The sequence below is a fragment of the Leptonotus elevatus genome, chromosome 14, assembly GCF_054856555.1.
Source record: "Leptonotus elevatus isolate MCC_2025b chromosome 14, RoL_Lele_1.0, whole genome shotgun sequence".
In the NCBI taxonomy this organism is placed as follows: Eukaryota; Metazoa; Chordata; class Actinopteri; order Syngnathiformes; family Syngnathidae; genus Leptonotus; species Leptonotus elevatus.
This window is the reverse complement of record NC_141252.1, coordinates 2,678,592-2,706,531: the sequence shown is the minus strand read 5'-3', so window position 1 is coordinate 2,706,531 and position 27,940 is coordinate 2,678,592. Positions and strand designations below refer to the sequence as shown.

General features: G+C 41.2%; 1 protein-coding gene across 3 annotated transcripts in view; it reads right to left on the bottom strand.

Annotated features, from left to right (window-relative positions):
• Positions 1–27,428, bottom strand: part of grin3ba (glutamate receptor, ionotropic, N-methyl-D-aspartate 3Ba) — a 152,107-nt gene extending 124,679 nt beyond the window's left edge. The window contains exons 1-2 of one of the 3 annotated variants that reach the window (XM_086095528.1): positions 27,052–27,428; positions 13,564–13,654 (exon numbers count right to left, since the gene is read on the bottom strand). The gene's annotated coding sequence lies outside the window, so the exon portion shown is untranslated. Of the gene's footprint in view, positions 1–13,563; positions 13,655–14,099; positions 14,250–27,051 lie in introns of those variants that run through there. The other 2 variants (XM_086095529.1, XM_086095530.1) reach the window with 2 other exon arrangements.
• Positions 27,429–27,940: the final 512 nt, after the last annotated feature.

Sequence of the window (27,940 nt, the reverse complement as noted above, 5' to 3'; positions counted from 1 at the left end):
TTTATACGAATTTTGGGCTCTTTTTCAAATTTCTAGCGTTTCCATTCAGTTTTAATTTCGCATTTCTTGAAAATTCGAATAAAAATAGATGGATGGAAACCAAACGTTTTGTTTTCCAAAGCAAAAACAGATGTTTGCAAACGGTCTTATTTTGATCAAACACAGACGATAATCAGTCTTCTTTCATGAAGGGCTACAGAAATCAGCCAACAATTACTGTTGATGTGCTGAAATCAGAAGATTTGGACCATTTTAAATAAAATAAAAAAATGGCCCCAAGCAATTACTCGATTCATTTGTTAATTTGACAGCTCCACAGATACATATACAGCAGTCTTGGCGTGCATACTTGATTTTCATCCAACAGAGGTTCGAGTTGAAGTTATAGAATCGGCTGATGATTGGTTTTCATTGGACAGAGGCGATATCGATATTGGATGCTGGTGTTGTTCAAGATGGCTCCGATACATGGCGGTATTGATATTGTCTCGCCTAAAGAACAGCCTTTATGAGGTGCATACTTGATTCCCATTTCACGGAAACAATATCAATACAGTACGGTAAGAGCTAACAATTCAATACGAGCCGAATGGACTGCTGTCTTTTATGAGGTTCTGTTTGTTGACATAATGACCACAGATTGCCTTCTTGCTTCAAGTTGACTGTTCAGGAAACTGAAGGGGGAAAAAAAAAAGGTCAAGTAATATAACATCCGTTACATCCTCAAGGCTTTCGGATCATGTCAGTTCCTTTTGTCCCGTCGACAAAAATCGGCAACAGAGAAAACGATTCAATCGCGCCGTCGCCGAAGGTCTTTGTGCGCCGTCTATTTTACTGCGTAATATTTCTCCCCGCTTAAGTCGACGTCCCGGCGGAGATCGGCGTTCCCGGCGCGGCACTCGCACCACAAATCTATATTGCCGGCTCAGCTTTTGTCTCTCTTAATCACTGGCTTACCCCGACATTACTAATCGTCTTTTGTCCTTTCGCACCCCAACTCGCATTTGAACCTTTTGCCTCAATTTCGACTTTTAATCCATCCTCCCGTCTTTCCTTTCAGCCAGACTTCCTTATGGAATCACATTCATTTGCCGCACTTAGTATATTCGTCCTCCTGACCTCGCTTCCCGTCTTTTCCCGCTTATTTGCTCTCCGTTGCCTTACTCATCCCTTTTCTATTCCCACCCAGCCCTCGCGACCCCCCTCCCTCCCTCCCTCCCTTCATCCATCCTTGTCACTTCCTTTTCAACTTCTTTGCTTCAAACGCTCTCGTCGGCATTTCTCGCCGCTCTCCCTCTGCGCTACTCTTTTTCCCCGCGTTAGCGCTAATGGTACGCTCCCGCGCGCACTTCCTACTCCACCTTCACATCCATTATTCCGCCCTCTCTCTCCCCCCCCCTCCCGTCTTTTTGCTTCAATCCCCTCTCTTCTCATCCTGTACATTTCTCAGTGTGTCTGCGTCCATTCGGAGTGATGGCTCTATTGATCCAGCCTGTGATGATATTGCCCAAGGACGACCACAGGGCAGAGAGCCTCTTAAAAACAACAACAACAACAAAAACTACCCCACCTTGTTCATACGTGCTGTGCCAGTTTTTTTTTTTTTTATGCTTTCCAGAGGCTTCTTGTAAGATGAAATGTCTGAGGGAATTGATGGGGATGTAGCGGGGACCTCTAGGGATGTTTTTGAGTTACCCTCTGGGCCCCTAACATACGCAAGTCGACCAAGAGGTTGCGGAAATGTGCGATTTGACTTCAGAACACATCCTGTTGAGACGGCGTTGGGGTGTTCTTGAGATAGCGGGCGAGGTGAATCACCGCATTATTAATGACAACTTTTACTGCAGAATCCATACACCCCCCCCCCCCCCCCCGTCTTCTATAGAATTGACGGTTCAGGCGGTGCAGGTGACTTTGGGTGAGAGGCAGCCAGGTCCTAACTTTAACATAATCCTTAAAATATGTAGATCCATCCCCTTGAAACTCTTATTTTGAAGTTTTCCCCGGCAGAGTGTGGCGGCGCAACGGCCGACTTAACTCGTCTTTAAGTGTTTGGGGTGTTTTATTTTACCGTCACAAACTTGTTGCTGCCGACGTCAGCAACTCAACTGAAATCACACCCAATCACCAATTAAGGGTGCTAAAAAAAAATATTAAAAAAAAGACTTAATTCTTGACCTTGCACCTGTTGCCAGCATTTAGCGCTAGCTAGCAGCACTCAAGTGCCCCATAGAGACAGTCGAGAGCCGTCGGATTGCGTTCCAAAGGCAGTTTGACGCAAAAGACTGCACACTTTGACGATGGCAGCCCAACGCAGTTACTACCCATTCCTGCTGATCACTTTTGAACAAAAAAACAGGCTTAGCAAAATGTGCCATTTTAGCTGGCAAAAATCGCTACTGCGGTTCTAACGTCGCTTCGACTCATAGCTCAACATCTATGGAGAGAGAGAAGGTTTGTCTAAAATCTCAATGTTTCGAGAGAGGAAAATAGTTTACTGCTAAGCACAGTTTAAATTCGATTATTTTTTTTTAAATAAATTTTAACTGTGCTTCGCAGTACACTAAAAAGTTAGATATAAAAAAATAAGATCTTTCCTTATTGAATGCCAATGTTTTTTGGTCTTCTATATTTATAATTCTTTAACCGAGCTAAAAAAAATAAAAATATATCCAAATAGCAAAATGATCAATAAGCCGTTACTGTATATGACCAATGGTTCCAAACTTCCTACGGTCTTATCCAAGTGCTCAATGTTTGCTGGGCCATTACGACGGCCATTTGCCTGACGGGCAGCGACGGTACCGTCCATGAACGCAGTGCAAGCGTTGCGGGCCCGCAGCAAACCACTACACGTGAATCATAAGATTGCAAAGCGACCCTTTTTTTTACTGCAGGATTCCTTGATAGATATTTTGCCCTCGTTTTCCTTACAGGTCACACACAGCAGAGTGAGGCCATTTTGCTCGGGTGTTGGGCCAGTTGCCAAACCCAATTAGGCGAATCACTACATTGATGACATAGTTGACCGTAAAATCCATCACACCATCTTTTTCTTAGTAGTGAGCATCAGGGAATTGGGATGGCGTCACCTTTTATTTAGGGCAAGAGGCGGGGTATTATTATTATTATTATTATTATTACTATCCAGGCAACAGAATTCCTGACTTGATTTATCCGCGTTGAACTTTCAGGTCAAACTTCTATCCCAAATTTTTGCTGGAGTATTATTAAGGTTGTGCGCCTGCCAACGAGGCAAATCATTACATCGACTGCAGTATTGCCGCAACAATATTTTGCTCTCTTCGTCCATCTTGCAACCCCCTGACAAGTTCTTCTCTGCGTACTATTGCGTGAATTGGAGTTAAAAGCAGCTATGGGAATCGTTACACAGCTGACGCAACCTTTACTACCGAATTTCCTGACATTTCCCCTTTTGTTCATCAAGCGGATCCAACATTCCAGTGTCTTTTGAGGGCAATTTCTGGGGGCTTGTTGGACCTGCTGTATGAAAGGCAGCTATGTGACTCGCTACATTTTTAGTGCTCCCTTGGTTGTCAAATATTTTCAGTCTTGTCTCATTTGTGTTTATGGTATTTTTTTTTAGGTGTGTGCTTGCTGCATGGAACACAGTGAATCACTACATCTTGTGTTAAGTGTCAGGTTAAAAAAATGACCGACGCAAGCGTAAATTCTCTGTTAAACGCACTGTCCTCATTTCCATGTGGAAGCTTTAAAAATAAAATGCTAATTGCTCTTCCTCCAGTTTTTCGTCAGTGGCCGCATACCAAATCTTCCACGGTCCTCATGGCGAGACATCTGAAGCCATCGGTCTTGTCCTGGTGTTAATTCCTACCTCCTCCTCCTTCCAAGCTCTTGGACTGACTTCTGTACTGCTGGCTTTCATGACCAGGGGGACAAATGGCGGGATAGATGCAGATGTTTCCCCCCGCCAAGCCAGACTGCAAGCTCAGCGTTCTTGCATTTGTGCTCATATATCATACAACTACCGATGCAAACAAGACCTCGTAGAAAGACGGGATGAGGGGAAAACTGTGGGAACGGGTCTTATTTTGCTTGCTTGTTGAATATTTATGCCCCTGACATTGTGAACTGCGCAAGCCATCTATTAAGATGACTAAAAAAGGAGCCTGTAATGACGACCGTTAAGGGAAAAACAAAAAAAAAAAAAAAGTAGTTATGTTGTGCGGGATCGTCACGAGGAGGAAAGTGGTTTGGTTACAGCGTTCTCTACAAGCACAGCGCTGGTGCGTGGAGCGTTTAAAATGTCTCCCTCGGTTCACATGGCCTCCATTAATACCACTTGCAGGAAATGTGGAGCTGTGAAACAGCCAACCGTGTACTCGCTTAAGCATTCGATGGCCAACAAGTTAGGATGAATCCCAAACGAGGTACGATCTAAAAACGAAGAAAACGTGTGGTCAGAAAACCCACAAAAAAAATAAAATAAACGCTGCTTGGGTATTTTCGGATTTGGAGCAGATTGGGTTACCCAAGGTTGGGTTAATTTATTTGGACACATCAGATTGGGTTGAAAATATTTAGACGGCCTGAAGAGCTGAAGCTGGTTGTCGTTTTTGACTTTTGTGAACTGAAGTAAATTCAAGAGTAATTGAGGCCTTTCGGCAGTTGGGTAAAGGGAGTTGGGTCAAAAATAACCCAAATTGGATCTTTTTTTCTTGTTTTTTTAACCCAACTGTTTTTAGAGAGTGATTGATATTCGAGTCCTGGCTGGCTTAGTGAGTAACACTGCCGACTTTGGAAACAGTTGGGCCAATCAAATAGGGTCAAAAATTTACCAGCCCAGCTTACTGGGTTATTTAATTACCCCAACAGTGGAAATCAATTAACCAAAAATATATACAATCAAATAAAACTTGGGGGAGGGTCAAATGAATAACCCAAAAAGTTGGGTTAGTCCCTTTTTATGACCCACTTTGGGTTATTTTTTGTCCCAACTGTTTTTAGATCAGCATTCAGGTCCTCGTCACGGTGGACGGCCCACTCACCGAATATAGGTTGGTTGCATCAGGAAGTGCATCTAGTGCAATAACCCCGCCAAACTGTGGCAACCCCTGAAAGGAGAAAGCTGTTGCTGCTTAGAAAATGTTGCTAACACAATTTTTAACCGCAGCTTCATTAACACCCTGGTAACCCATTTTTTGGTAGCTTTAACTTATCACAGGGATGTGATTTGACCAAAGTGAAATTATCTGAAAATTTAGCCGGGGGTCTGGGGGCCGCGGGCACTCAGCTCGGTCCAGAGCTCATGGGTTTTCCGTGTTTTTGAGTACTTTCAATGCACTCAGATGACAAAGAAATAGACAAAACAACAGCATCAGTTTTCAATGTATATTGAACTATCCCATATAAAATTGCAGTTTTAGTCAACTCAAAATCAGTCACATTCAAAAACATTGGACTGCCTTTGCTTTTAAAAACTATCACTGAGAATATCATCATATATATTTACCATGCAATAAATCATTTAATCAATCATTCTTAATTTAATACATAATGCATAACAAAAACATCAAATAGCTCATGCAGCAAGCTCTGGTAAAAACACAATCAAATTGACTAAGATCATCTCTGTAAGTGCATACATCAAGACAGTCAACATATTGAAAGCTGAAAAGTGCAAACAATGCAGCATTCATTTGAGTTTGTGTCAATGATTAACCATGTTAAATATTTATGACCATTTTTATTACGTTATAATATTTTCGAAAATTTGATTTCGATTAATTTGAAACGTTTACCACCGACCTCAAAATTCACGACTCTATCAGCAACTGGTGCAGGTTGTTGGGGTGGTTCACGTCTCTCGATTACCGCTTCCGATTGTGAGGTCAATAAGGGATGGAGGCCGTAAAGTTTTGGAGTTTTCGTTTGGGCACCGAAACTTCCAGCGATGGAATAATTTGTTGTTCTTGACTGGAGTTCTTTCACGTGTTTTTTGCTCTTTGCGTGACTTCCGAGAGCTTTGAAACCTCTCGCACCATCGTCAACGGTGTCACGGCACCAAATGCAAAGCGCTTTCCCGGCACGATCGATCTTCCGAATAAAGTCACTGAACAAATTCGTCACAGTCTTCTTTCCGACATTTGCAGATATATCCTTCTCTAACCGGTCCCATCGAAACTTGTTTTTTACGATCTTGTCCATTTCCTTAACTCGCGGAGCATCTTTGCGTTCGATCACGGACATCTTTCTTTAAACACCCGGCAAAAACGTCTGAGAAATGAACAACGGCATACGCCTATGCCTTTTTAACAAGCGCGTTTATTGGTCAACACGGAGACTTCAGCCAATCGCAAGATCAGTTTCATTTCAGTTACGGAAACACTAAAATGGAACGCTGTCGAGAGACGAAATCGGATTTTTTCCACTTAAAAAATTGTAACATTTTATTTTGGAGATAAAAAAAGCGGAATTCCGCGAATTAGCGGAAAAATCACATCCCTGTTATCAGTATGGGTAGTTTCCCCCCCTGGTTGGAAGAAAATCTTGACCCGATGCGCTGGGTATAAATAACCCAACATTGGCTGTGTCTCTTTTGGACCCAGCAACGGGTTCGCCATTTCACCCAGTTTTAAGAGTTTGTAGAATAGCCTGTTACTTATTTGCTACAGAGGACGCCAACAATTGTCCATGGAAAGAGAAAGATTTTAAGCTGTTTGTGACAGCCCTGGTTCCATCACAATCTGTCGGAATTGGTCATCGTTCGCTCGTGCACACATTTTGGGGAAACAAGCAGCTAGCAAAAGATTTACTTGGTTGTTTAATTTCACACTCAATGAGCAGGCAAATCATTTGTCCTTAATGTGTCCTGTTTAAATTAAAAAGGCTAAATGCTAATGCTAAAGTGCTCAAAAGTCATTCCTTAGTCCAAAACTAGTTTGGAGGCAGACAAACTTGTTGAGTGGCTTTTGTATTGAAAATAAATATGTGAACTCGCCATGACGCTAAATCACAATCTGGCAAAATTGAGAACAGCACATTTTTGGAAATTAAGCAGCCAATAAAAGAAGCACTTGCTTGTTTAAATTTCACACTCGGTAGGTGGGCAGGTCGCTCACACACCATTTGCAATTAAAAAGTCCGTTTTCCATAATGTGTCCCCTTTTAAACCAGCTTGACCCCACGACACGCTCCATTGATGAGACCTCCAGAGATTTGAGTACGAACGATAATTGCCCTGAACCACGGGTGAGAGCGGCCATTTTCCCTGGGATCAGATAACAGCGCATGTTGTTGTAATGGAGCAGAGGAAGCGAGAGGGAAAACCCCTCCGTCTTCACCTTCAAGCTCAGAGGTGCATACAAAATGCCGCGCACAAATAAGCTTCGCTTAAACCAATAACACAAAGTGAGAGCGCGCATAAATTCTGGTCGTTGGTCCTCGCTTGTCCTGTGAAGGTCAACGAGGGCTGACGCGTCTTTCCTATCTGGCATGTGCACGCGGCCCACTCGATGCTCCTCTTACATTTCACAAACTCCGCCTCCTCCCATCGCGAGTCGACTTCTGTGCAATGCCTTTAAATACACCGTGAGCCTTTGAGTATCCTTTACATTTCTCCACAGGATTGTCTCCCTTTGGTTTTCAACTCTTTTCATGTTCTTTTTGTTTTTTTTTTCTTTCTTTTCAAGTCCGGAGGCAGCGAGGTCGGGAAAGCCAGCTTTATCTTGACTGATGGAGCGGATAAAACAGACAAGAGCAAGACTCCCCCCCTGATGTCCCCTGTAGTTGATACAATCGTCGGTCAAAATGAAGTACACAACATCCACTACTATAAAAAAAAAAAAAAAAAAATAGGCTAATTTATGCTAATTTCTCAACTAGTCACTCCTACTCAGATCCATTCTTCATTGCATGGAGTAAAAAAAAAACAAATTATTAAATTTTTGGGGTGGATGAAATATTTACAAAAAAAAGGTTTAGAACCCCCCCCCTCCAATAAAAGTTGCATTTTTATTAGTGCTGTCAAAATTAAAGCATTAACTCATTGATTAATCACAAAAAAATTAGCTTTAATCGTGTGTTAATGCAGATTAACTCATCCACTGCCATTGACTGTTATATATTAATTACATCTCAGAATTTTTAATAATCGCTTAATTAACAAATTCATTGCCATTGACAACTATAGACGTCAAAAATTCATTTGAAATATTTGTCTTAGTTTAACGTTTTTTCCCACAAGAGTAAGAAAAGCTAGAATTGTTTTTATTGTACATTTAGAACAGATATAAAATGTGTGATTAATCGTTAGTCAACTAGTGAAGTCATGTGATTAATTACAATAAAAAATGGCAGGCCTAATAAAAAATAATAATAATAATAAATACGGGGCGTTTAATCGTAATTAATCGCATGATAATTTTATATCTGTTATTAATGTACAATAAATATAGGTTTTCATAAAAAATTAAATGAAAAATTGATGAACTAATAGAAATAGATCACATGAATTTTTGACGTCTATAGTTGTCAATGGCAATGAATTTGTTAATTAAGCGCTTATTAAAAATGGTTAAACAACAATACAATAGATGTGGACTACGTGTTTAAAAGGTTGACCCTGTTTGTCTCGTTAGCGTTGGACATGCTGAGGCGGGGGAGACGACTGCGGAATATAAATAAATAAAAATACAAATTAAAAATCCCTTCGCTTTGAACCTTCTTCTCTGCACAGCACACTGGCCAAAACGTCTCGCACTCTCTCACCCACACTGAACGGGCGACACGCTTACATTACATTTGCGACCAATGAGAAGCTTTTTAATCCTGGGATTTGACTGCGTGCGTGTGTGCGTGTGTGTGCGTGTGTCTGTCATTGCGTCTTAGCGGTGCCGTCGTTCGTACTCCTCACAGCTATGGGCCAAGAAATGAAAATGTTCCCATCCTCCTTTAACCTCGGGCCGCTTCTGTCCTCTTGCTAGTGTCAATAAACTCAAACGCACACACACGCGCGCAGATCCAATAAGACCCTTGCACCACAGTGCCTGCGGGGCCTGCCCTGATGGTGACTGATGACAGGAGGTGCAGGAGAAAAAGAGAAAAAAAACAAAAAACGGTCGATGTTTATTTGGAGAAATTCAATCATGAATAGCACCTCAATAAATGAATGGACAAAAAGTAACATTGCATGCCTTCATTGGACTGGCAGAATACATTTGAGGAGGTTTTTTTTGCGTGCCACTCAATTGTGTGAATACTCATTTGGAATTGTCAGGTTTGGGCGACACACTTGCACAAACTGCCTTTTCTTCTTTGAATGCAACAGACTTCTAATTTAAAAAAAAAAAATTGAAAACAAAACGGAGGCTGGGAGGATTAAATGGCTAGAGCTCGACAGGTTGCGTATAATAGCATACACGTATAGTAGAATGACGAAAGGTACTTCCTGCTTCCGTGTCTAAGAATCATGGGAAATGTAGTCCTACTAGCCTAATGCCGGGCAGTCAAACTAGATTCCAATTCACTATTTATTAAATTAAATACAATTAAATTTGATGATTTACTTGACTTTAAAATAGCCATAGTCACTTGCTGAGTTTTTTTTTCTTTCATTAAAATATATTAACCCATTATTGTATTAAAAAAATGAAATAAGTCAAAACCGTGTAAACCGTGACTAATGACTGTATAAGGTTTTTCTTCTTTTGAATCAGTTATTTTCTGCTACTTGTTTGTATGTTCAATAAACAAACAAAAACAAAACAACAACAAAAAGCTGCCAGGATCAAGCAAAAAAGGTTGGATAATGGTGAGTACAATGACTTGCTTAGCGCTGTTGAACTGTCAACCAAGACATTACTTTAGGTAATGCTAAAATGCTAACAACCTTTGCTGTCAATATTGAATATTTTTAGAACCGATTAATCGAATAAGCAGAACATTTTTATTTTGCGTTCAAGAGTATTACAAAACCATTTTTTCCCTGATTACTGTTTAACCAGTGATTATTTATGTCATATAGTGATTTAAAAAAAAAAAAAAGGGGGGGGGGAGGGTGTTTGATGCTGTATTTGCTAAACTTTTTGAAACTGATTATGCTCCGGTTTGGTCATTGCTTTCGAAAATGAAAAAAAAAAAGATGTTTGCAAAAGTCTTAAAAACAAAACATAATGAGTCTTCTCTCATGAAAGACTATAGGAATTAGTGAATAATTACTGTTGAGATGCTAAAGTCAAACGATTACTCAATTATCAAAACTAGTTGTCGATTAATTTCATAATCAATGACTTGATTAATTTTGGCCAGCTCTAAACACAATCACCAGATTGACTAGTGATTCAATTTGTTATGGTGAGAATTTGTTGCACATTTTCAGCGTCATTAAATTAAGGTCTCTAAAACGATTAATTGTTTATCAAAGTAGTTGTTGATTAATCGATTCGTTAAGTTATGGCACTGTCCAGTAAGTAACCGTAGGCACTGTATTAAATTCCAAGGGAAATGAGCAAAAAAATGAAAAGTGGTACTTTTCATTCGCCGTCTTGCACCTGAACCCAATCACCATTCAGCGCGCGGCCCGGCCGGCGCGATTGCCTGATGCCGTCAATTTGCGATGCAACGTGATGTAAACTCTCCAGCAAGTGTGCTGATGAGTCACTGGAAACAAGCAGCAGGCCCGAAATGCAGCCAGAAGACGGCAGATGCATTCACTAATGCCGCACGGGCGCATCACCTGCAGGCCTCGCTCCATCTTGCGTTTAGGACAATTGAGAGACATTGATTAGCCGTCAGTCAAAACGCGACGGGAAATGCACCGGCGGGCCCCCCCCAGAGTACCTTAAGAAAAAAAAAAAAAGTATCGACCATTCATTGTACGTGGCAGAGGATTAATTCCAAAAATAATAATAATTTATCTCTTAAACTGACATCTAATTAATATTGATCGGCGCAGCATTTTCCACAAGTAAACATGTATTCTTCCCCAAATCAATAACTTTTTAACTGGCCTCGCATTCTATTCTTCATCTGAGTCAAGGTCGGCCCGCTTTAAAAAGCGCCGAGGAGCTGTGTGAAAAGACTCGACACGCTTCATTTAAGTCTCAACACCGCAAACGGCAACCGAGGGGTATCAATAAAGTTATAATCAGGCCTCTGGCCAGATGGATTATGTTTATGATGCGTTTTGAGCGCCGTGCCGAGACACGACGATTTTTTTTTTAAGATCATATACACAAATATTTCAACAAATAAAAAAAAAAAGGTAAATCCAATGTTGTGATTATGCTAATTATGATTTTACTGAAGCATTTCCCCATATATTATTTTGATTTTTATTCTCTTTGCCGAGAAACAACATACTACTTCCGATTTATACACCTTTCAACAAGATTTTACAAAATCATATCATTTTCATCTCTCTTTTGTTCATGAACTAAGATGTCCATAGATTTTAGTCCACTTTTTATTAAGTGAAGTAAATTGTCTCGTTTTCATTAGACGACAAAGACGCATATTGATTTAGTCCCACTTATTGTTTATTAAATCATTCACTGCCATTGACAGCTATAGACTTTTAAAAAATGAATTTGAACTATTTCTATTAGTTTCACGTTTTCCACTTTTGTTAAGAGTATGAAAACCTAGAAATTGTTTTTGTACATTTAGAACAGATATAAAATTTGTGATTTGAACTATTAGTTAAAATCCCCCCCACCAATTTTGTTAAGAGTATGAAAACCTATATATATATATATTTTTTTTAATTGTATTACAACAGATATAGAATTTGTGATTAATCGTGAGTTAACTAGTCATACGATTAATTCCGATTACAAATTTTAATCGCCTGATGCCTCAAATTTTTAATAATCTTTTCTTCCCCCCCAAAAAATAAAACGTTTAATTTTTAATAATCTTTTTTTTTTAAGAAAAGATTAGTAAAAATTAGGGGCCCCAGGCGATTAAATTTTTTTATTGTAATTAATCACATGACTTCACGAGTTAACTAACGATTAATCACAAATTCTATATCTGTTCTAATACAATTTTTTTTTAAAAATCTAGGTTTTCATACTCTTGTTAACAAAAGTGTGTGGGGGGGGGGGAATTTAACTAATAGTTCAAATGAATTTTTGACGTCTATAGCCGTCAATGGCAGTGAATGAGTTAGAGGGTTTTAGTCTAGTCTAGTTTTAGTCTGGTGAAAAATGTGCGTCGACGAAATTATTTTTTGTTTAGTTTTACGAAATGAACACGAATTGCTGCATTCTTTTTGAAATTCCATTTTATGATGAAGAGAGGAGAGATGCATTGACTGATGCCGAGTTCACAGACAAGCTTTTTGCTAACAGCGTTAGCTTCTGATAAGCCGCACTTCATTGCTCGGTGGCGGATGAGGGAGTATTAGTGTACATTTTTTAATGTCTTTCGCGGGCACTTGCTTTTCTTTTTCTCTTTTTCTCTGCACACCCTGGACTTGGCTTTCACAAGCAGAAACGAGCATCCGGCCAGAACGCACACTTGCCCTGCCAGGGGACATATTTTAGAAAATTGACTTTTTAATATCTGGTACAAAAAAAATTGTTGGATGCCCACCCATCAGGTGTGAAATTGAACAAGCAAGTTCTCATCTTTTTGTCACCTGCCTCATTTTGGAGTCCTCGTTAAAATTCCAACCCACTCGTGGCTCATTTACATAACAAATAAAGCATGCAGATGGGAATGGTGAAGATCCTGAGCCACTTTCAAGCAACAACAACAACAACAAAATTCTAGTGTGGTAATTAGTAAGGAAAATAACACTATGGGCCCCATTTTTCATAGACAGCCGCGCCCGTGCTTCATTTTTGTGGGTAGGCAAGTCTAGCCTGTTTATGAATTTGGTCGACCGCAGTGGACGCCGCATCTGCTAATTTGGTGACCAAAAGTGGATGCGGAGACAACAAACAGGGTGTGTGAGGTCAACTGTAATTCTTGATCCTTTTGGAATTTTGACACAAGTGTAATTGCGACACGTAGGAACTGTTTTAAATTGTGAAAAGAAAAATCCATCACCTTTCTCCTACTTTTAGTAGTGCCCCCCAAAAAAAGTGCCATTATTCATTCATTCATACTCCTCAGGGCGCCGATTCGCCGCCATGGAGTTAACAGGAATCAATAATCCTGCCGCGGAACATCTTGGCATCAAAGAGAGGAATTTCTGCCACTGTAAAGAATATCAAGTAGAAGTGCACCTTTTTTCCTTTTTTTCCTTTTTTTTTTTTTTTACTGCCGCATGCCAATTAATTGCTGCAGAGTCAGACATTGACGCACACTTTAAGCAAAAACTTGCGCGCATTAACAATATTCATATTTGATGAATCGCTCCATAAACGTATTAAGGTCCACAAATGTTAATTTAGACGTCATAATAAAACGACTTATTCCCCAGAGGATGAGCAAACTCGAGGTTTTTACATGAATCTGAATGGAAAATAAACAAGATTTACACGCGTTTTGCAAGCAATCAAAGCGATTGTCCTCAAGCAGCATAAAGACGGGACAACTTTAAATCATCTAAAAGCAATATAATGTGCTTACCGCCATTGCGACTTGAGGAGGAGATGACCTCTTCGTCTTCCTCAAAATGATTGCTGCTCTTTACTCGTCTCTTTGTTGCCTCCGGTACTTTCTGGAATGAGGAGGCAGCACAATTTCATTCACGGAATGGTTTAAGCGTCCAAACATCCACTTCCATTTCTTGCTCTTTTATTTAAACACTTGACTAGCCTCAATGGAAAAATCAATATTAAAAAAAAAAAAAGATAGCATATCATAGCAAATGCATACAAACCACATCAAATGTAAAATACGCCCTCGAGAGGATGTGAGCAGCTCAGACGATGTCATAAAAGAAACCATATTGGAAAAGCTATGATCGTAATGCTAATGGCCCCATACTTAAATCTAACATTTTAATTAACGCATTTAGCATATACATATAGGATAAATACTTATTCCCAACTCTCCATCGTGAACACAACTCGTCGGAAACTTGCACCCCGCTCCTTTCTCGGGGCGATGCTAGCGGCGGAATAGCTAGCCACTGGCTAACAGCAGTTAGCTTGACGGCTTACATGACAAGTTGTTATGATCCTGCGGTTGTGTATGTTGACCGTTTCTATTTTTTTTTCCTCAGTCCTCTCGTCTGCTGGATGGGAGGAGCCTCCTACACACCTGCTTATCATTAGGAGGGCTTGTAAGCGCTGGGGAGATGGGTAGCTAGTTAGTTGCCGGAATATGGCTAACTCTAGTTCGATTTCTCTGCCACATTTGGCTAGTTCCCGCTCATTTTTGCTAGTTTCTTCGGTCTCAAATTGCGATGCCAGTTCTTTTATTTTCTTCTTCTTTTTTTTATGTTTTTGTAGTTCATCCCAGCCTAAAATGAAATCCTTGTCCAGTATCCATTGTGTTAGCTTTAGCCCCGGCCTCCACTTCTGCCTTACCGTTAATAGAGATGGTACATTTGATTTGCCCACCAAACTGCCAGGTATGTAGCCATAGCGACTTGGTGGCCACAAATGAGCATTTTGTGCACATTAAATCTATATTGTGGCCAATACAAAAAGAAAAATAAGGATAATTTTCCCCATGTCATAAATGAGGCTCCATAGATAAATGTTAAGTAAAAACAGTGTTCATATATTCATCATATTGAACCTAAATTCACTCAAATCTCAAGTTTGTGTCTGAAATCAAAAGGACAGTATTTTTTGCAATTTGGCAGCAACATGTTATTTTCACATCTCGGCACAGAGTCCACACCGGCACTTGTGGCTTAACATACAATTCATATGCTGGCACATGCGTGAATATCAGCGTATGTGCATGCTCCTGACACTCAAGCCAAACATGCACATAGCGTGTAAAATTGCAATTGCAGGCATGCATGTATCAGCACGCACACACGTGCGCACAGGCTTAGCAGTTGATGGCCCTGGGCTGGCCCGTCTTTATCAGCCTAAGCCGGGGGCCGACTTAAGCAGAGGGGCTAGAGAGAAAACCACTGAAACTGACACTTTTCATATGAAATTCTGCCGGTCATTAATGATTTACGCTGTTATTTCACATTCTGCGCACAGTGTCCAAACTATTCTCACTCAAAGTCTTTGCATTGACTCATCGTGCACATATGTACTGCAACTTCACAGAGGCTTTTTGATTTATTTTTTTTATGACGACAGGTGGTGCAAAGTTACTCTCTCCCCGAGGTCCTAAAAAAGCTGATTGCATTTGTGTATTAAATTTGCCTTTGGATTGAATTAGGGGGAGTTAAAAAAAAAAAAAACTGTCCAGGAATCTCCGACACGAGCACAATTTGGAAAAGCGCCGCGGTCGCTTGCTCGTGCGTTCGCAAATCCCCTTTTTCTTTCTTGCCTCCCTGCCGATTAGGCCTGCACGGGAGCAGGGAGCGGTGTTGGCAGTGCTGCAGCACAACTCTTGCAACTACTTGAGTGCCTACGTACGCGAATGACCAGATTTTTTATTTATTTATTTATTTTTAAAAAAAAAAAAAAATTTAAAGGGACATATTGTGGGAAGTTAGTAAATAAATAAATTAATTTAATTAATTACATTTATATTTAATTCATTTATAAATGAAATCTCAAGACCTTCTGCTCTACTGTTATGTAATAGTGGGGCTAATTTACATACAGTAACCACTCCCACACAGATTCTCAGCCATTGGAATGTTGAGCTTTTATGCATACACTTGCCGGCGAGATGCAAGGGAGCTTCCCAACGAACACAGGACATGACCAAACAAGCCATACGTACTTGCCAGCGATATCCCGTTACGCATACACTTGCCGGCAAGACCACAAGAGCCATCGTGCTGATGGGCATATACAAACTGGGGAGAGCCAACCTGTTGTTACACATGAACTCAACGGCAAGATCCAGTCCACTAATATGCATACATGTACTGGCAAGATGACAGGAAATGAGGGCCAACTTCCCAAGTGACACAGAAGAGGAGATAGCCAAATGCCGTCCAGAATGTATACACTTGCTGGCAATTTCCAGCCTGTTGTTATGCATACACTTGCTGGCGAGATGATTAGACAAGAGCCAGTTTCAGTTTTGACCTTCATAGCAAATGTACTTGTGTTATTGTGGCTTTTTTCCCCTAATAAATATACCCAAAAAAACACAAAAAAAAAAACACATTTTTTTGAAAAGTGACGCACAGCACTGTTTGTCTCCTCAAAAAAAAATAAGCGGCGAATGTGGGTCGTCCAGTTGCTGGTTGCCCTTTATTTCTCCCCAAGCGGCTGGGAGGCCGCTGATAAGGATACTTTTCCAGACTTAAATACAGTGAGTGAGAATTGATGAGACAATCATCGTTTTGTAAAACGACGCAATGTCACTTGAAGTACCAAAGCGGGTCACTTGTTGGGGACGTTGCGGGACAATGGGACTCTTTTGTACCCAATGCATGTTTCACTGTCATTCATTAATGACCTAGATAACAATGAACACAGAGGAAAATCTGCCAAACATCGGCCCTATAGTGGATCTTGATTCATCACAACTCTTTACATGGACAAAATTGAGACAAACTGTCAGCGAATTCATAAATGACGAATTTTGTACTAAAGACAAAGTTAAGCTGTTCGTTTGAACAATGGACTATATTCCACGGAGAAGGCGGGATTTCCGACTTCCTGGTTTTCCGGTTTGCGACGTGTGGGCCGCGTCCCAGTACTTGCGCTTCCACCTTTGTGCCCCTCGGTTGCGCGTTCCCGTCGACGGGTGCGAGGCTGCGAGTGTGTAGTGTCTGTCTCAGTGTCCGAAGCATTTCAGAGAGCCGAGACGCCCCCCCCCCACCCCCGCCGGTGAGGGGGACCGCGCGGTTGGGGGTGCGAGTGTTGGAACGCGGCCAGTCGGAAGTCGTGGCATTTACCCCATAGTATCCTAGGGAAATTTGGTTCAGAAGAACCTTGATCATTGATTGCCACTAATATTTGTATTGCTTATAATAATTTATTGAGATAAATGGAATACATACATTTCAACTAACGAACACATTTTTGGAGAGAAAAACAGCTAAATGAATGCAAAAAGTATTACAGGACTTTGCAAGAAATTCCACAAGAAAACTCAAATCGGGGGAGCCGTCCCAATCCTTTTGTTGACATAATATGTATGGGGCGTGTCTTTGATTACAGCTAATCCATTATTGACAAAACAAAGTTGGTCAAATGTCCAACTGGAGAATATCGCTCTTCGGGGGAGACGATAGCAAACAATTGGCACTACAGAAGTGAGTAACATGGCGGTGCAAGTCCGTACAAACAACTACACATTTACTCGAGTACAATTTGTGTCTACTCTACCTACCTCTGCCCTCCTCGCATGTTGTGGGAATATGTTCTATATTACTGTAATAAAACACTGTGACTAAGTGCACCATGTGAAAAAAAAAAGTGCTTTATAGGGACAACAATAACATTGTCTCACGCGGTTTCCTGTGGACAAACATGAATGAAAACCTCCCCATCATCTCGCCTGCTATTTTTAGGGGGGGGGGGGGGGACCTCATCTGCAAACGTGTCACCTTTTGTTGCTCCGTATCACGCACCAATCCATCTCCTCTTCCTCGCTAAAAATTCCCTCCACTTCAGTTCATCTCAGTTCAGCAGCCCCCCCCCCCCCCCACCCACCCCCGCCCGCCTCTCAGCCAAAAACTCCCTGCAGGCCCAGATCAAACGGTGAATCACAAAAAAAAGTCCTTGAGAAAGGCGGCGGCGGTTCCGTGTCAGCGCCGCGGCCCTCTCGCATCGTTTTGTCATCCCCTCCCGTCCATCTATTACTTCCTCTTCAGACCCCCCCCCCCCTCGCCCCCCATACACACACACTCCGCTTTACCACACCCACGCCAACTCTTCACTTCCAAATATCTACCTCGGCGTGCTGAAGGCAAAGAGGTATTAAAAAAAAAAGAAGAAGTAAAAAAAACATCTGCCTGCACACAATGGCCAGGAAGTCACATTAGAGCCGGCATGTGAGAAACGTTCAACTCATCTCCTCGATTCTATAGAAGCCCTCAATTTGCATTTACATAAAAGATAATTCCACGATTGCTTACAATGTCACACACTGGCGAAATGGACACGCTATAGCGCAGAGATTGAAAGCAAAATGGTGGAGACAGTAAAACTATGAGTCCGTCATCTTTTGAGGAAGTAGAGAAAGACGCTTTTATATGGATGACATCAATTTGTTACAAGCGGCAGAATGACAATGTTGTGGTTATGTCTGCTAAAGACCATGTCTAAATAGTAGCGCAGCTGGTCGAAGGTGATTTTGGCGAATTCGATCTGGCAGAGGCAGACGGATTCCGAGCCTCAAGCGCATAGATGTCATCATATCTTATTCATGAATAGAACTTCTGAATCAATGCACAATAAGTTAGCCTGGGTCGTTAGCAGAGGTTAAAGAGAGTGTTTCAAAGATGATTTGATTCATTTCCGCTGTTCTTCTGGGCAACGCGAGTTGCAAGGTTTCACTCTCTACGCTACTGTATGCTCCACTGTAGGAAACAGGAAGTTGACCTTTGTGCAACCAATCAAAAACATTGACACAAAACAACCAATGAGATGCAAGAACATGTGGAATTTCCGTTTGCTTGCAGTTCGTGTGTCTAATCTCCATCCCGAGGTCGTTGGCTCAGCATTAAAATTCTTAAACACTTTGCTTTTCATAACAATTAAACTGTCACCTGGTTTAATTACTACACAGGGAATCGCACCTCCTGTCTGCTTCGGGGCATCTTTAAATGAAGCCAGACTTTATTTCCCATTTTGTATTATTGTCCTTTGAAGACCGGCCACTTGCCAAGTAAAAGATTATAAAAGTACAGTATTGCACATTCTTACGTTTAATCAGATACGTTTGCATGTGAATGTGTGTGTCATGCAGTCAGCCCTCACCCTGGGAGCTTCGTTTTTTTTTTTTTTTTGCTCCGTCTGTGTGCGTGTGCGTGTGCGTGCGTATGGTTGGGCTGGGGGGGGGGGGGGGGGGGTATAAACGCAAAACCCATATCAAACGTTCATCAGCATTAGCCGTTTAGGGAGAGGGAGATTTGTGGGTGAAAGAGAGAGAATGCGAGAGTTGTGTGTGTGAGAGAGTTGTGCGTGTGAGGAAATGTGCGAGAGTTGTGCGTGTGAGAGAAAGTGTGAGAGTGGTGCGTGTGAGAGAGTGGTGCGTGTGAGAATGCGAGAGTTGTGCGTGTGAGAGAGTGGTGTGTGTGAGAGAAAGTACAAGAGAGTGGTGCGTGTGAGAGAAAGTGTGAGGGTTGTGCGTGTGAGAGAGTTGCGGAGTGAGAGATTGCGCGTGTGAGAAAATGTGAGAGAGTTGTGCGGTGAGAGACTTGCGAGAGAGTTGTGCGTGTGAGAGAGTTGTGCGTGTGAGAGAGTTGCGGAGTGAGAGATTGCGCGTGTGAGAAAATGTGAGAGAGTTGTGCGGTGAGAGACTTGCGAGAGAGTTGTGCGTGTGAGAGAGTTGTGTGTGTGAGAGTTGTGCGTGTGAGAGAAAGCGAGAGAGTTTCGTGTGTGAGAGAATGCGAGAGCGATAGGCTTGTCAATGAGAGATTCTGCATGAGAGTGAGTGAAAGTGTGTGAGTGACAATTTGTATGACAATGTGTATCCAAGTGCGTGTGATAGGATGAGCGCATTGCGCGAGCAGGAGTGAATTAGAGAGACACTAACAGGCGTTTCATGTGCGCATAAACCCAAACCTCAATCAAACGCTCATCATGGGATCTCTGGAGTGGATTAACCGTTTGCTGCCAGACTTGAATCAAAGCGACAGGATGGAAGGGAGGAACTCCCGAACACATTAACAGCACACACGCGCGCACACACGCACACACACTGAGACAGGCGAAGGTGGCGTCCCAACGCGGCTCACTGGCTTGCTGACTGGCAAGGTCACGCAGCTTTTCGGGCGCCGGCGAGAGCGCTGAAAGGCGTAAAAGGAGAATGCGCGCACAAACGCACGCCTGTGGGAATGTTGCTCAGGCGCACACACAGTAACTTCCGTGCATGCAGCCAAAGCGTCAACTTTTCAGTCCTATTTTTTCCAACTTTGAACATATTGTTTTTGGCCCGTTTTATTTAACATCCTACCCACTCAAATTCATGTCAAAGTGTGCACCCGGTACCGGCCTGAGAGACTCATCTTTTTTGACTGCTTTAGCCAAAAACAACAGCGCACTCAATCTCCGCCGCGCTCCCTGGAGCTGAAGGACGAGGGTTTGACTTCTCAAAAAAAAAATGGACAAGTGGGGCGCGAGGCTTTCGTTCCGTCCTCCGCCAGGACCTCTAATTGAGAAATAGCGAAGTGCGCCACATGAGTAACGATCGTCCCGGGTCGTTGAGTAACGTGCCACGCTAGTCCATTAGCGCTAATCTTAGCTGGGAAATATATTTTTAAAAAACACACACACACGTTAGGAGATCCTGCCATTTGGATCAGGCACGCTCGGAGGGTCTTAAGCGTCAGCACTCAAAGAAAAGTCGATTGGCCTCTTTTAAAAAAAAGCGTCGCAGACCGATGGAGCGTCGAGATCTGTCAGCCGTGTGTGTGTGTGTGTGTGTAAACATTATTGATATTACATCATTGGCCGCAATCGATGCGATGCAGACCAATAAATGCTTGCCAACACATCAGGTACAACCGCAGCGATAACGAGGTTTCCAGGATGAGTCGTCGCCCTTTTGGAGGTCCAGCGAAGCCCCGCCGGGTGGCAAATTCACCTTTTTTTTTTTTTTTTTTAAACTCACCTATTCACAACCGTCTATACATTTTCCCACGTAGGAGGCATACCGATGACGCTTCCAAGGAAAATGTTTCCACTTTTTTTTAAATATTTTTTAGGAATTCAGGTTTACTTTTCAAGCATATTTTCCCACATTTGAGGCTTACAAAGCTGTTTCTGACTTTTGAATTGTATTTTTCCAACTTCCGATCTCATTTCATTGAATTTTAAGGCAGATATTTTCCAACTTTTATAGTTTGCTTTTTTTTCTTTTTTTTTGGACAATTTTCTGATTGTTTCAAAGCATAATTTTGGACTTTTGGGCAGTTTTTTTAGGCATGTTTTACAGACTTTTTGCATGTTTTTCTTTTTTTCCCCACTTTAGCGGAATGTTTCCTCAAACTATGGATACGTTTTTTTTTATTTTAACCTTTTGTAGCCCAATTTTCCAACGTTTGAGTATTTTTTTGTGCGTTTGCCCTATTCCTCCTGAAGACCCCCCCCCCCCCCCCCCCCACATACACACTCGACAGCAAACTCACTTGAGGGTCTCTTCTTGACAATCTGATTTTCTCCGTCGCTATCAAAGTTGTCAAACCCAGGATGATGATTTCAAATATGTCGAAGCAGGCTGTTAACACCAGCTTGGCCTTCCCGTCACGGCGTCGGGAGTTTGGTGCGTCTGTTGCCGCGGCGACGCTGGTCATAGTTGTCATACGGTGTGTGTGTAAACAATGCAAATGTTTGGGGCCATTAATAAAGCTTTAATGAGTTGACTTCATTAAGTGCATAACGCGTGAAACGCAATTAAGAAGAACACATTGCCTTGCATGTGCCCCCTTTACACACACAGACGCAGACTCGCATTTTTTTTAACAAACGTGAGGTCCTTGCAAATGCATTAATTGAGCACATTAAATGCGCATTGTGTAGCATCGCGTCTCGCAGGCTGCGCGGCACTTTGGGACCGTGAAAGAGACATCTGGCCAAATGGGGCACGCGCATCTTGCTTAACAACGCAGATATTTTAATGGCATATTTTTCAAACTTTTCAGGCATTGACTTCTAACTTTTAAAGGCTTTTTCTTTTTCAAATAATAAAGACATCTTTTCTAGCTACACTTTTGAGGCAGTTTTCCTAAACTCTGAGTCTTATTTTTCAGATTTTTTTTAAAGCATAATTTTCAACGCTGTGGCATATTTTTCTGACTTTACACTATATGCATGCATCTTTCCAACTTTTGAGACATATTTATTCACGTTTGAGAGATATTTTTCCATAATTTTTTATTTTTTTATTATTATTATTTATTCATTTTATTTTACTTTGCCAAACTTTCAAATTAAAACATTTGGGGGAATTTTTTTTACACGTTTTCACTATTTAAAAAATAAATAAAAATCCAGACTATTTGGTCATATATCCCCTGCTTTTGTGGCATTTATGACACTTTTGATCCATAATTTTCCCAAAATTTGGAGTCTAAATTTCCCAAACATTGTTCCAAACTTTTGAGGCATAAAGCTTTGCAAGTTTTTGAGGAATACATTTCTGATGCATGAAACATATTTTAGAGTTAGATTATTGCTACTGTTGAGGTATTTTTTTTTTATTTAATTTTAAAAAAATTCATTTTACAAAAAAAAAAGGCGCAATTATTTATTTATTTATACTTAATATTTTTCTGACTAGGCTATATGGTATATTTTCCAGAATTTTGTGGAATTTTTCCCCCCAAACTATTTGGTTTTTAAGAGAAATGTCACAGCCAAACAAATCTATAACGATATATTTTTTTTAAAATTTTTGATCATTTTTTTCTGAATATTATGAGACAAAAATTTCCACATTTTCAAGAAACACGTTTCCAAATTTCTTGGACACAATTTTGCAAGCATTTGAGGCATCGTTTTTTTTCAACTTTTAAAGCAAATATTTGCAAGCTTTTCCCCAATAATATTTTCTCCAAATGACAGCGTATGCAATTTGCAATTGTATTTTCGTACCGTCGGCGGCACATTTTTCCAACTTCCGACGACTCGTGCGCTGACGCCAGACCGCCAGCGGTGTTAAGTGATACCAACGGTCGACGCGGCTGCGGGGAGGTCAGCGATGACGGCCGTACGCACGCACAAATGGGTGACGTCAGTGACCTCAGGGACGAGCCACAAATCACGAGCACGTCTTGGCTCGCGCTGCAGCAATACGCGACCAAGACTGCGCGTGGGCACGCGTTTGTGTTGTAAAGTCACACTTTGGATGGCTCGTTACTGCCGATGTACATTTTTACGGGAGCTTTTTCTCAAAGTGTCAGCAAAAACATATGCCAAATGACTATAAAATAACTCTGCCCCGTTATTTTCCTCGCTCTTTTTCCCCCGCTTTCTCCTCAGACATCTGCTCGTCCAAATGTCTTGGAAAGGAGCGTGTCTAATCGTCAGACGCCCCCCCCCCCTCCCCACCACCATGAAAAGAAAAAACGAAAAGAGTTGAATGCAAGTCATTTGGATGAGTGCTGCTTGATATCTGTTGGCCGGAGGGAGCGTCTGGAAGCGGCTCTTTCGCAATAAGGGCCATCCCTTCGCAAAGCGGGCCCTGGCGGCACCCGACGCCGCTCGTTCAATCTCCCGCTCGTAAATAATTTGTGGCGGCTGCCGCGGTGGCGCGACGCGTATATTATGGCGGGACTGTCACCACGTGGCGGCGGCGGCGGGTCCGGTTTTTGATTGACAAGACGTGAGGACGGACGATTGATGGGTGAGAAAATCAATAAGATTGCCAACCTTGGCCGGGCAACTGCAAAAACTGTGCCGCAGTGAACGCATCACTGAGACGCATAGAAAAAGAACAAGGGTCTGTTTTGTTACAGGACTCCACAGTCTCCACTTGGATACATTTGTCTAACTTGAAGTTAATTTAAAATTAGCACAAGCACAGTCTCCATTTTGCTTCAGTGGTCCTTAGTCTCCCTCTTGGATAACATTTGTTTCACTTTAATACAAACTTCCATTAGTTCGATATTGCAGTGTTAATCCACGATCACCAGTTTGCTGCATTGGCCCATAGTCTGATCTTGGATAACAATTGTGTAATTTGAAGTTAATACAAACTAGCATTAGCACAGCCCTTAGTCTCCTCCTCCCATATAACCGGGTCTGTTTTGAAGTCAATGCAAGCTAACGTTAACCTAGCTTGTGCTTTTGATCTGGATGCTGCAGTATTATAGTCTGCAGTCTCTACTTTGCAGCTGCTGCACTTAGTGTCCTCTTGGATAACCGTGCGTCTCAATATAATTCAATGGAAGCTAATGGAAAACTAGCCTGCGCCTTAGCTCTGGATACTGCAATACCATACTCTGCAGTCCTCAATTTGTTGTGATGCCCCTTAGTCTTTATAACATTTGTCTCCTTTGTAGTCAATACAGACTAGCATTAGCTCAATCTGTGCCTTAGCTCTGGATTCTGCAGTAGTATACTCCAGTATTGCTACTTTGCTGCAGCGACCCTTAGTCTCCTCTTGCATAACATCTGCCTCTGAAGTCAAAACATGCTAACTTAGCTTGCGCCTTAGATCTGGAGTATTATTCTACAAAGTCTCGACTTCTCTGCAATGACCCTCAGTCTGGTTTTGGATAACATATTATACTCCACAGTCTCCACTTCACTGCATTCTCCTTAGTCTCCTATTGGATCATGTTTGCTTCCTCTCAAGTCAACACAAGCTATCCTTAAATTTAGCTTAGGTCTAGAAACCACAGCATTATACTCCACAGTCTCGCTGCTGGAGCCCTTAGTCTCCTCTAGGATAAAAGAGGCTTTTCAATAAAAGTAATTAGTCAACGCCACATCAACACTTGAACAGACTTCTCCATACCCATATTTAATGTAGCCTAATGAGCTAATAGATATAATGGAAATGGGTACATTCCACAGAATGTTGTTAAAAAAAATAATAATAATAAAAGCATCCATCCACCTACCTAACCTAACAGTTACAGCTAATAACTTAATACTTTAACTGCAGGAGGCTTTGAAGTCACGTTAGCGACATTAGCCCTTTAAGCCCCGCCTCAGCGGCGCGCCGACATTGCAGCGCCGACGATCTTTATCGGCTGGCGGGCTTTTACGTATGAATACATCATTGTCGCACGCGTGCCGTCGAAGACACGCTGTAGATCATTGCGCTCGACCATTCAAGGCAGCGGGCCGTGAAAAACACACACGGTGCCACGCTTCACCTCTCCTGCCATCCGCCTGTGTGACACTCGTACGTCTCACCGCGCGCGCACAGAACGGCGAGTAAGTTGGGCGGAAGTAAGCGGGTCATATCCCGCTATGATTCCCGCTGCAGTTTGTCTGATGCGGGAGGAGTGAGGCGGCAAGGGAATGGGAATATTATGCAAATGAGGCCGTGATTGTAACCGTGGTGACGACATGGAGGGAAATGCCGGGATTTAAGACTCCCCGATGGGGGTAAGAGAAGGCGAGCTGGAGTCGGAGCACCAAGTTTAAGACCAGACTATGATGTGTAGTTTTCTATGCATTTTGGTTCATACGTAAAACAGCATTTTAGGTCAATAAAATATACGTTATATTTACACTAAAAGGAAAAGGAATGGAGAGAGAGAGAGAATGAAACATGGACGGAAGAGGGAAAAGAGGAAGGAAGCTAGAAAGGATGAAGGAAATAATGAGGTCGAAGAAATCAAAAGAGGAACGAAGGATGTAAAGGAAAGAACGTCAAAGACAGTCTGCACACAATTTAGTTTTTAACCCAACATCAAAGACCTCTTTTTACCAATTGGATTAGTTTTTGTAAAGAGACAATTCTTTGCATGTTTAGTAAACGTAGAACATAATCTAGTAAGTAGTGAAACTAACGGACATGGTTGCGAAACATCAAAGAGAGTAAAATTGGATTTTAACCGAAGTTGTGTGTACATCAACACTGTAAACATCAAAGACATTCTGACTTAACCTTAACCCCCGAACGCGTTTTCAAACGCGAAAGTTGAATCGTTGAGCCAAATGAGCCTTTACGACAATTCAGTCTTTGATCAACCCACTGAATATATTTGTAAATCCCATAGTTGACTTTTTCCAGAACATCAAAATAAGTTACTTTTTGATCAACATAAACTTCTGCTTTGTCAAACATCAAAGACAATTTAATCTTTCTACTTTGAAAACCACTAAGACTTCAAAGAACCAAACAATTAGAGAACATTTGACTCTTGACAATGGATTAAGCCACCCCCACCCTCTTAAAAAAAAAAAAAGAAAGGAAAGAAAAGTCCTTTAAAATGCACGTGGCGCCGCTTACAAGATGACTAAAGCAGGCCTGTTCATCTTCACTGATGAGAGGTTGCAGGTGATAAAAACAGCTGGACGGTTCCGCCCCCTGCTGGTGGCGCTGGCACAGTACACTCCCCATTCTGTAACACTGTAAGCTAAAATTCAAGCAGCGTTTCCATCCATTCTTATCTAATCGTGTTTTATGATTTATTATTTATGTATTTATTTATTTTTGCTCTGCATCGCGTGAGACAACCTAATTCATCTTACTTTTTGCTCATGTTATTATTACAGTTTTTCATTAGTTGTTTTTGTACATTTCTCATTTCAGAATTAAATTTCTCCCAACTAATTTTTCTTTTCTCTCATTTCTTGGAACAAGTGGCAAAATCGTTGGCACATCCATGCAAATAATTCTGTATAATTTTCTGCTGTTTCACATTATACATTACTCATGCCATGTTGATCAAAATTTATTATAAAAGGGTCTCTGATGAATGAATTTGTTTTTTAATTATTTCTGTGTCTGTCTGCCAAAATAGAAACAAATAAAGCCTTTAAATATTTCACTTTGTGTGTGCGGTTTCACTTTTTGAAGCAAATTCATAAAAAATTTAAATAAGAAAATTAAAATAAAACAATAAAAACTTCCCCTGGATATTCTCATTTTGTGGCCTACACCTGTATAGGCCTAAATTGTAATCATGGCCTTGAATTCTGCAGTACTGTATTATGGCACCATAAGTTATAATATATACAACAGCAAAACTTCAAAAGCATAAATAAAAGTAACTCGGCACAACTAAGCACTGCAAGAGAAAAATTAGTGGTGCAGAAAGTTAGGCAGTTATAAACACCCAACATTAAATGTCACAATATCCAAATGTCATAATCCCACCACATTTCATTTGATCAAGGACACAAAGAACTGATTCAAACTGCAAGAATCTCTAAATCGCAGTCTTACCGGCTGCCTCTCTAGTGTTTGAAGATAAGTTTTATCGGCCAGCACGAGAGTTCCGATCAAGAAGGCAAGCGTCCTTTTGCTGCTGCTACTTGATTTCTAATTAGTTGTACCTCCGTCAGGCTGCAGCTGGGCAGTGTTTGTCCTTCCAGTTCACTGTAGGTCTTCGGCCATTATTGTAGTTCTTCTAACGGTCAGTTTGGCTCGATAATAACAGTGGTAATAAAAATTAACAATTCCCTTGTCAGAATGCGTGACTTCATGTTTCAATGACACATGACACGTTTAGCTTCAACTTGTCACAGCTAGGAATCCGATTTGGATTAGGGAAAACCTATTTTCCAATCCATCACAACAGGAAGTGTACAGGAAGTGCCTCAGAAGAGCCCCAACATCAACAGGAAGTGTCTGATTGAACAGGAAGTGTCTCTGATTGAACAGGAAGTAACCCAGAAATGCTCAGATAACAACCAACTACGGTTCAGCATCAGAAAAGGTGAGCCGGGATTGGTTGTTACCTGAGCAACTGTGATGTCATTTTCAGTTGACATCATGTGGGCAAAATGGCCGCCCTTGAGATGCATTTAAAATTGGGTGGATTTTGATGCATAACTCGTATTCCACAAACGGGATGTCAAACCTTCATAAATTTTATATAATAGGTACTTTAATGTAAAAAAAATAAAATAAAAATAAAGAAAATAAAAAAAATGCATGCAAATTGTATGTAAAAGTGTATTTTTTAAAAAATTAAAAAGTCTCCTGACATCAGAACAAATAAAAAATATTTTGAATCTAAAATTTTAAAACATAATTCAACATTTGTTTTAAAATAATAATTGCAAATGTATTTAGAAAATATGTACTGATATAATCCGGTCTTGGAGAGACC